This window comes from Gorilla gorilla, chromosome 5, assembly GCF_029281585.2.
Source record: "Gorilla gorilla gorilla isolate KB3781 chromosome 5, NHGRI_mGorGor1-v2.1_pri, whole genome shotgun sequence".
Lineage (NCBI taxonomy): Eukaryota > Metazoa > Chordata > Mammalia > Primates > Hominidae > Gorilla > Gorilla gorilla.
The window spans coordinates 65,938,717-65,949,759 of record NC_073229.2 but is presented as its reverse complement, the minus strand read 5'-3'; the positions used below and the strand labels follow the sequence as shown (position 1 = coordinate 65,949,759).

General features: G+C 37.3%; 1 pseudogene; it reads left to right on the top strand.

Moving 5' to 3' along the window:
• The first annotated feature begins 8,490 nt into the window (after positions 1–8,490).
• On the top strand, positions 8,491–10,803 carry LOC101131107 (heterogeneous nuclear ribonucleoprotein A3-like; annotated as a pseudogene).
• Positions 10,804–11,043: the final 240 nt, after the last annotated feature.

Sequence of the window (11,043 nt, the reverse complement as noted above, 5' to 3'; positions counted from 1 at the left end):
ATCCAAAAATTAATCGTAAGATATATAACCCTGATTTTAGCAAGATCTTTCTCTCTCTCACCTCTTTTTTCAATGTCTAACTTAAAGAATCCTTGTCTTTGTCCATTTTGTGTTGTGGTAACAGAATACCACAGACTGAATATTGTATAAAAACAGAAATTTATTCCTCACAATTCTGGAGGCTGGCAAGTCCCAGATCAAGTGAAGGTGCCAACCTCTTATGTGGACTTTCTTACTATGACCTCACATTTTGGCAGGTGGAAGGCAAGAGACAATAAATACAATCACCATACCAGAGGCTGCAGTCACCACCCAATGCCCTGTTTATTAGAAAGCATGACACTCTTGCCTGTGGCTCTGAAGAAGTGGCTCAGAGATTTTTCCTGGTTGGAGAGGTAGAATAGGGAGTTCCGAAGTTATCCCCAAAGGAATTGACTTTGTTTGAAACACAATGTGAGGAATTTCAAAGTTAAGATTAGTCTTTAAATCAAGGGATATTTTGGTGGTAAGCAATTATAACAATTTGGTAGCACCATTAGACCAATAAGCCAAACCACAGAGTATCCATTTGACTGGAGAAAACCAGGGAAAGACAAAGCTAGGAAGAATCCTTCTAGAGCCAGAACAACAACAACAAAAATGGCCTCAAAACTACCTCTGCAAAAGGACTTAAATTTAAGTTGGACTATGGAGCAATTTATCATCCTGAGATTCAGGCGAAAAACTGGCCAACCTTAATGTCATGGCATGATACAAACAGAGGCAGACAACTCACAAGATCAGAAAAAAGAAAAAGAAAGCACTGTTAAAATCACTGTGATTTTAGTGTGTCTATATGGATGCTCAAGGCTGTTTCCTCTAAAGGGTGACATTAGAAATAGAGAAATATGACCCCTATATAGTAAAAAGAGAAAACAACAGAACCTGTTTGCATAAATGCCAAATATTAGATTTAACACAGAAAGACATCGAAGAAAGTCTTATACATATGTTCAAATAACTATGTACATAGAAATAAAGGAGGATATAATGGCAATATCTCATTAATAGAGATTATTAATAAACAGATATTTATTGTTAAAAAACCTGAATATTAGAGTTGAAAAGTGCTATAACTGAAATGAAAAATTTACAAGGCATGCTCAACCTTAGATATAAACTGGTAGAAGAAAGTATCCTAAAACCTGAAAGTAAATCAGCAGACATTTCACTGTCTAAAGAACAGAGAAATAATAAGAATAATAATTAATGTACCCTAGAGAAATGTGGGAAATTATTAAAGTAGCAGCATAGACATAACACAAATACAAGAAAGACAAAGGGAACAGGAAACGAGCAAAAATATACATTTTCTAAAATAATGGTTAAAATGTGTAAACTCTTATTAGAAACATCAATCTACACATCCAAGATGCTCAACAAAATCCATGTTAAATAAACACAAAGACATCTATATCCAGACACATTACCATAAAAATGCTGAAAGACAAAGACAAAATCTTGAAAACAGCAAGTAAAAAGGACTCGTCACGTTAAAAAAAAAAACAATTAACAGCTGACTTCTCATCAAACACAATTAACGTCAGAAGGCAGTGCGATAACATATTCAAAGTGCTGAAAATGTAATGTCAACTAAGAACGTTATTTTTAACAAAACTATCTTTCTCAAAATTAAAGGTATAATAAAAAGTTTCCCTAGATAAACATAAATGGAGAGAACCTGTTGTTAGCAGAATCACCTTATAAGAAAGACTAAAAGGACAAGCTGAAAACAAGTGATTCCAGATAGTAATTCAAATCCATATTAAACAAACAAATAAAGACAGCTGGTAAAGGTTATTATATGATTTACAAATAACAGCAAAAATACATATTTATCTACTTTCTTCTCTCAACTTATTTAAAAAGCAATTATTTAAAATGAAGTGTACAAAATAGAATTTCGAGGCCTATAATGTATGGAAACATATTTAACTATAACAGGGAAAGAACCTTTGTGAGAACAAAGCTGAGTAATAAACTTTATACTTGATCTCCTTTCTATTTTTATTCATAATTGTAACAATATATTGTTGGGTTTGCAACATATATAGATATGACATTAGTAACAACAGGGTGGTAAGAGAGAAAATAGCTAGATAGGAACCAAATTTCTGCATCTCCCTAGAATTCAGTCAGTATACATGTGAAATACATTTTGATAAATTAAGCTGCATATTATGGCTCTAGAGCAACAACTAAGAAAATAACTCAGTAGAAATAACAGCAGAATATACATTCTTCTCAAATATACATGGAGAGGCTTACAGTCACTGTGAGAGAAAGACATTGGTAAGCTGCAGACATTTTCCCAGACCCAGGACCAAGAACAGGATGCCATTTTTAATCAGAGCACATACAAAGTCAGCTATTCTTTGATGACCTGGCCATGTGGCCATGCAAGCATTTAAGTCTTGTGCCAGAGATTGGAGGGCCTGCTCTGGAGTGGGATACAGGCCTCTATAGCCAGAACCAGGGAAAATGCCTCAGCAGCAGATGCTAGAATTGTGCTCTCTGCCATCAAGAGCTTGGGGAAGAAGGAGAGCTGCTATAGCTGCAGTTTCTCCTGGGCAGCAAAATTGCAGCCAGAGCCAGCTGGGTGACCTGGAACTGTCTATGTGTGCCGTTGCTTAGTGCCCTAACCAGTTCCCCTGTGACTGTGGTGCAGCAGGGCTCTCTCCATTCCATCCTAGGCAGAAATACAGGCATTTAGAGTACCTGCTTGCTTGGATCAGTAGCCTGACATTCAGGATATTAGATCTTTGTCAGATGCCTAGTTTGAAAATATTTTCTCCCATTATGTAGGTTGTTTGTTTACTCTGTTGATAGTTTCGTTGTGCAGAAACTCTTTGTTTAAAAAGATCCCATTTGTGAATTTTTGTTTTTGGTGCAATTGCTTTTGAAGTCTTCATCATGAAATATTTGCCAGAGCTGATGTCCAGACTAGTATTTCCTACACTTTCTTCTGGAATTTTTATAGTTTTAGGTTTTACATTTAAGTCTTCCATCCATATTGAGTTAATTTTTGTATACAGTGAAATGTAGGGGTCCAGTTTTAATCTTCTGCATATAGCTAGCCAGTTATCCCAGCACTATTGATTGAATAGGGAGTTATTTCCCTATTGCTTGCTACTACTAGCTTTGTTGAAGAACAGGTGTTTGTAGGTATGCTGCTTTATTTCTGAGTTCTCTATTGTGTTCCATTGGTTTACATGTCTATTTTTTTTTTTACTAGTAGTGTGCTGTTTTAGTTACTGTAGCCTTATAGTACAGTGTGAAGTAAGGTAGTGTAATGTCTCCAGCCTTGTTCTTTTTGCTTAGGATTGCTTTGGTTATTTGGGCTTTTCATTAGTTTCAAATGATTGTAGAACAGTATTTTTCTATATTATAATTCTAATAATAATTATTATTAATTATCAATTAATAATGATTAATTCTAAAAACATCATTAGTAGTTTGGTAGGAATAGCATTGAATCTGTAAATTGCTTTGGGCCGTATGGCCATTTTAACAATATTGATTCTTCCTATACATGAGAATGGAGTGTTTTTCCATTTGTTTGTATCATGTCTGATTTTGCTCAGCAGTGCTTTGTAATTCTCATTGTAGAGCTCTTTTGCCTCCCTGTTTAGCTGTATTTCTAAATATTTTATTCTTTTTGTGCTTGTTGTAAGTGGGATTGCATTCTTGATTTGACTCTCAGATTTGACATTGTTAGTGTATAAGAACGCTGTTGGGTTTTGACTGATACATTGATTTTGTATCTGCAACTTTGCTAAAGTTGTTTATCAGACCTAAGACCTTTGGGCAGAGATGATGGCGTTTTTTAGGTATAGAATTGTATCATCTGTGAAGAGAGATATTTTGACTTCCTCTCTCCCTATTTGAATGGCTTTTATTTCTTTCTCTTGCCTGATTATTCTGGCTAGGACTTCCACTACTATGTTAAATAGGAGTGGTGAGTGGACATTTTGTCTTCTTTCTGTTCTCACAGGGAATGCTTCCAGCTTTTGCCCATTCAGTATGATGTTGGTATGGGTTTGTCATAGGTGACTCTTATTATTTTGAACTAGGTTCCTTCAATACCTAGTTTGTTGAGGGTTTATAACCTGAAGGGATATTGAATTCTATTGACAGCCTTTCTGTGTCTATTCAGATGATCTTATGGATGTTGTTTTTAGTTCTGTTTATGTGATGAATCACATTTATTGATTTGCATAGGTCGAACCAACCTTGAATCCCAGAAATAAAGCTTACTTGATAGTGGTGGATTAGCTTTTTGTTGTGCTGCTGCATTCGGTTTGCAGTGTTTTGTTAAGGATTTTTGCATCTATGTTTATTAGGGATATTTGGCCTGAAGTTTTCTTTTTTTGTTGTTTTTCTGCCAGGTTTGGGTATCAAAATGATGCTGGCCTCACAAAATAAGTTGGGGAGGAGTCCCTCCTCTTTAATTTTTCAGAATTGTTTAGTAGGATAGGTACCAGCTCTGTTAGAATTTGGCTGTGAATCTGTCTCATTCAGGGCATTTTTGGTTGGTAGGTTTTTATTTCTGATTCAATTTTGAATCTCATTATTGTCATGTTCATGGATTTGATTTCTTCTCAGTTCAATCTTCAGAGGTTGTACATCCATTTCTTCTAGGTTTTCTAGTTTGTGTGCATAGAGTTGTTTGTAATAGTCTCTGAGGGTTTTTTGTATTTCTCTGGGGTTGGTGGTAATGTCCCCTTTGTCATTTCTTGTCATTTCTGATTGTGTTTATTTGGATCTTCCCTCTTTTTTTTTTATTAGTCTAGTTAGTGGTCTATCAATCTTATTTATGCCTTCAAAAAACAAACTTTGGGTTTTCTTGATCTTTTGTATGATTTTCTCATCTCTGTGTAATTCAGTTCAGCTCTGATTTTCGTTGTTTCTTTTCTTCTGCTACATGTGAGGTTGGTTTGCTCTTTTTTTTTCCAGTTCCTCTATGTGTAATGTTCAGTTATTAATTTGACACTTTTTTCTAACTTTTTGATATGAGTGCTTAGCACTATAAAATTTCCCCTCACACAGCTTTACTGTGTCCCAGTGATTCTTGTATGTTGTATCTTTGTTTTCATTACTTCCAAAGGATTTCTTGAATTTTCCCTTAATTTCTTTGTTCGTCAAAAAGTCATTCAAGAGAAGATTGTTAATTTTCATTTAATACTATGGTTTTGAGAGATCATGGTATTGATGTCTATTTTTATTGCACTGTGAACAAGAGTGTGGTTGGTATGATTTCAGTATTTTTTTTTAATTTGTTGAGAATTGCTTTATGGCTGCGTGTGTGGTCAGTTTTAGAGTATGTGCCATGTGCAGATGAGAAAAATGTATATTCTGTTATTTTTGGGTGAAGTGTTCTGTTGGTATCTATTAGGGCTATTTGGTCAAGTGTTGGGTTTAGGTCCAGAATACCTTCATTAGCATTCTACTTCAATGATTTGTCCAATACTGTCAGTGCAGTGTTGAAGTATACCACTATTATTGTGTGGTTCTCTTTGGTAAGTCTCTAAGAACTAGTTTTATGAATCTAGGTGCCCCAGTATTGGGTGGATATATACTTATGATAGTTAAGACTTCTTTTGAATTGAACCCTTTATCATTATCTAATGTCCTTTTTGTCCTTTCTTTATAATTGTTGGTTTAATGTCTGTTTTGTTAGAAATAAGAATGGTAACTCCTGCCCTTTTTTGTTTTTCATTTACTTGATAGATTTTTCTCCTGCCCTTTATTTTGAGCCTATGGATGACATTGTATCTGAGATGGGTCTCTTGAAAACAGCATCCAGTTGGGTCTTGCTTTTTTATCCAACTTGCCACTCTATGCCTTTTAAACAGGGCTTTTAGCTTGTTTACATTCAAGATTAGTACTGATATGTGCTGATTTGATCCTGTCATTTTGTTATAAGCTTGTTGTTATATAGACTTGATTGTGTGGTTGCTTTAGAATGCCAATGGTTTATGTAGTTAAGTGTGTTTTTGTGGTAACTGGTAATGATCTTTCATTTCCCTGTTTAGCACTCCCTTAAGGGTCTCTTATCGGGGGAACCCACCTCCAATATTTCAACGTAGGTTCTTTCTATTTTCCATAAATGTCAGCTGGCTGAGAAATAAAGAGAAAGAGTACAAAGAGAGGAATTTTACAGCTGGGCCTCCGGGGGTGACATCACATATTGGTAGGACCATGATGCCCACCTGAGCCTCAAAACCAGCAAGTTTTATTAAGGATTTCAAAAGGGGAGGGGGTGCAAGAACAGAGAGTAGGTCACAAAGATCACATGCTTCAAAGGGCAAAAGGGGAACAAAGATCACATGCTTCTGAGGAAACAGGACAAGGGCAAAACAGAACTACTGATAAGGGTCTATATTCAGCTGTGCACATATTGTCTTGACAAGCATCTTAAACAACAGAAAACAGGGTTCGAGAGCAAAGAAACGGTCTGACCTCAAATTTACCAGGGTGGGGTTTTTCCCCTCTCTAGTAAGCCTGAGGGTACTGAAGGAGACCAGGGCATATTTCAGTCCTTATCTCAACTGCATTAGACAGACACTCCCAGAGCAGCCATTTATAGACCTCCCCCCAGGAATGTATTCCTTCCCCAGGGTATTAATTATTAATATTCTTTGCTAGGAAAAGAATTTAGCAATATATTCCCTACTTGCACGTCCATTTATAGGCTCTCTGCAAGAAGAAAAATATGGCTCTATTTTGCCCAACCCAGCAGGCAGTCAGACCTTATGGTTGTCTTCCCTTGTTACCTAAAATCACTGTTACTCTGTTCTTTTTCAAGGTGCACTGATTTCATATTGTTCAAACACACATGTTTTACAATCAATTTGTACATTTAACACAATTATCATAGTGGCCCTGAGGTGACATACTTCCTTAGCTTATGAAGATAACAGGATTAAGAGATTAAAATAAGAGGTGTAAGAAATTATAAAAGTATTAATTTAGGAACTGATAAATGTCTGTATTAAAATGAAATCTTCACAATTTATGTTCCTCTGCTGCAGCTCCAGCCAGTTGCTCCCTTTGGGGTCCCTGACTTCCCACAACATCTCTTGTAAGGCAAATCTGATGTTAATAAATTTCCTTAACATTTGCTTGTCTAAAAAGGATCTTATTTCTCTTTCACATATGAAGCTTAGTTTGGCTGTATAGGAAATTCTTGCTTGGAATTTCTTTTCATTAAGGATGCTCAATATAGGCCCCAAATCTCTTCTGGCTTGTAGAGTTTCTGCTGAAAGGTCTGCTGTTTGCCTAATGGGGTTTCCTTTGCAGGTGACCTGCCCCTTCTCTCTAGAAGCCTTTAATATTTTTTTCTTTCATATTGACTTTGTACAGTCTGATGACTATGTGTCTTGGGAATGGTCTTCTTGTATAGTATTTTGCAGGGGTTCTCTGAATTTCCTGAATTTAAATGCCAACCTCTGTAGCAAGGTTGGGGAAATTTTCATGGGCAATATCCTCAAATATGTTTTCCAAGTTGCTTGGTCTCTCTCCCTGTCTTTCAAGGACCCCAGGGAGTCATAGGTTTGGTCTCTTTACATAATTCCATCTTTCTTGAAGGATTTATTCATTTTTTAAAATTCTTCTTTCTTTATTTTGGTCTGAATTAATTCAAGAAACTGCTCTTTTATTTCTGAGATATTTTTCCTTCAGCTCAGTCTATTCTGCTGTTAATACTTTCAATTTTGTTACTAAATTCCTGCCACAGGTTTTTTACCTCTATCAGATCAATCTGTTTTTTTCTTGAATTGGCTATTTAATCTTTCATCTCTTGAATCATTTTATTGAATTCCTTACATTCTTTGGAATGGGTTGTTTGGAGGTAAGGAGACACTGTGGTTTTCAGAGTTACCAGAGTTCTTGCACTGTTTCTTTCTCATCTTTGTGGACTGATGTTCTTTAACTAAGGTGTAATTTGAGTATAGTCAGTTGGCTTCATTTCTGGGTATTTACAGAGGGCCAAGTCTTTGCACAGATCTTATTTGTGGTTAAATTCTTGACTTTGGTTTCACAAGAGGGTGTATTACTAAAGTATTTTTGTTGAAATCTGGGCTGTCATCCAGTAGACTGCCCTTCACCACAATGGCGGGTAGGTAGGTTCTTAGCCACTGGCTCCTCTGCATTTCCTTGTGTTTGTAGTCATGCTTCCTCTCTGTGCTCTGAGAGTGGGCTCCTCTCCCACAGATCTCAGCCCTGGGGCTAGCACAGGCTTTTTCTTCCCTTGCCAGCTTAGGGGAAACAGGGGTGGCGACCTTGCAGTGGCAGTGGCAGAGGGTCTTTCACTTGTTTCTTAGGGCTCCACCTCAGAGAAATGCAGAGGTCCTCTTATCAAAACAATCACCCTGAGGTGGGGCAGCTTTGTTGTGAGACCAAGTTGGGGGAGTTGGGAGTCTTGTCTGGTGAAGAGCAGGTGCTGGTCTCATGGAGAAGACAGCTGTCCTCTTCTCCACAGGGCAGCTGCAGTGTGCTGGAGGTGTGAGTAAGGCACTCGGGTCTTTGTTCCTTCCCCAGCCTGGTGACAGCAAGGGCAATTACCAATCAGTGGCAGTGGCAGAGGGGCTGTCTGTTGCCTCTGGGAACTCCATCCCAGAAAGACACAAAGCTGCTGCCAATGGGAACTTACAGCCAGTGGTGGGGCAGCTGCACAAGCTTATCTACTTTTAAGAAATATTTAATTTCCCGATAGCCATTAGTTCCTGAAAATTATAATAGATTTCACAGCATCTGATGATAATTACACAAGTATAAGGTTATAAAGTTTTGTGGGGAATAAGATTCAGAGAGAAATGAATACTAAAAATTATTTTTAAATTTTCTATTTATATATTGTTATAATGAGCACTAAGGCAAAAGAAATTTTTAAAAACATTTTAAAGATTTAAAAAATTAAAACACATTAAAAAGCTATAAAAGCATTAGAGGACTTTATCCCTATATGTTTGGCTTGCCCTTAGAAATAAATTATTATTCAGAAAGCACATTAATACCACAGATACTTCTTCACAATAGTAGCAACTACATCTTTAACAATTAAAGAAGACAGGTATATACAGAAGAGTGAAAAAAGGACTGTAACAAATGATATTATTAGTTTTTTTATGTGTCGATAAATTCTTATAATGCTACTAAGGCAATTTTCATAGAGCTCGAGGAAATAGCATTGAGAGTTTATTATGTGTAACTCATAAGTAGAAAATACAAGGGAGAGCACGAATGTGAGATAGTGACAGGCAAAATAACCCAAGTCCTGAGGTGGTGGTAAGAAACGATAAATGAGTGGTAGGATTAGAAATAAGATTTCTGATATTGAACTCGAGTTGGAAGAGGAGAGTCTGGTCTCAAAATGGAGGTGAAACTGCCTCCCAGTAGCCCCAAGCCTGCTGCCGCCAGGGGGAGGAGGACCATGATCCAAAGGAACCATAGCAGCTGAGAAAACTCTTTACTGGTGGTCTGAGCTTTGAAACTACAAATGGTAGTTTAAGAGAACATTTTGAGAAATGGGGCACACTCACAGATTGTGTGGTAATGAGAGACCCCCAAACAAAACGTTCCAGGGGCTTTGGTTTTGTGACCTATTCTTATGTTGAAGAGGTGGATGCAGCAATGTGTGCTCGACCACACAAAGTTGATAGGTGTGTAGTGGAACCAAAGAGAGCTGTCTCTAGAGAGGACTCTGTAAAGCCTGGTCTCCATTTAGGAGTGAAGAAACTTTTTGTTGGTGGTATTAAAGAAGATACAGAAGAATATAATTTGAGAGACTACTTTGAAAAGTATGGCAAGATTGAAACCATAGAAATTATGGAAGACAGGCAGAGTGGAAAAAAGAGAGGATTTGCTTTTGTAACTTTTGATGATCATGATAGAGTTGATAAAATTGATGTTCAGAAATACCACACTATTAACGGGCATAATTGTGAAGTGAAAAACAGGGGTGGGGACTTTCTAAACAGGAGATGCAGTCTGCTGGATCACAGAGAGGTCATGGAGGTGGATCTGGTAATTTTATGGGTCGTGGAGGAAGCTTTGGAGGTGGTGAAGGTAATTTAGGCTGTGATGGAAGCTTTGGTGGAAGAGGAGGTTATGGTGGTGGAGGTGGTGGTAGCAGAAGTAGTTATGGAGGAGATGATGGTGGATATAATGGATTTGGAGGTGATGGTGGCAGCTTATGGCAGTGGTCGTGGTTTTAGTAGTAGATGGGGCTATGGTGGTGGTGGACCAGGATATGCAAACCAAGGTGGTGGATATAGTGGCAGTGGTGGAGGATATGATGGTTACAATGAAGGAAAAATTTTTGGCAGTGATAACTATGGTGGTGTTGGGAACTATAATGATTTTGGAAATTATAGTGGACAACAGCAATCAAATTACGGAACCATGAAAGGGGGCAGTTTTGGTGGAAGAAGCTTGGGCAGTCCCTATGGTGGTGGTTATGGATCTGGTGGTGGAAGTGGTGGATATGGTAGCAGAAGGTTCTAAAAACAGCAGAAGAGGGCTACAGTTCTTAACAGGGGAGAGAGCGAGAAGTTGTTAGGAAAGCTGCAGGTTACTTTGAGACAGTCGTCCCAAATGCATTAGAGGAATTGTAAAAATCTGCCACAGAAGGAACGATGATCGATAGTCATAAAAGTTACTGCAGCTTAAACAGGAAACCCTTCTTGTTGAGGACTGCCATAGCCACAGTTTGCAAAAAGTGCAGCTATTGATTAATGCAATGTAATGTCAATTAGATGTACATTTCTGAGGTCTTTTATCTATTGTAGCTTTTTCTTTTCATTACATCAGGTATATTGCACTGTAAATTGTGGTAGTGTTACCAGAAATAAAAAATTAAGGAATTTTTAACTTTTCAAAAAAAAGAAAAGAAATAAGATTTCTTTAAGTTCTTCAGTGCCTCTGATTCTAAAAGAGGAAGCTTCATTTAGCATAACATTCTGTACAGTCTCCTTCTTCATAAGTCATATGCCCAGAGCACTT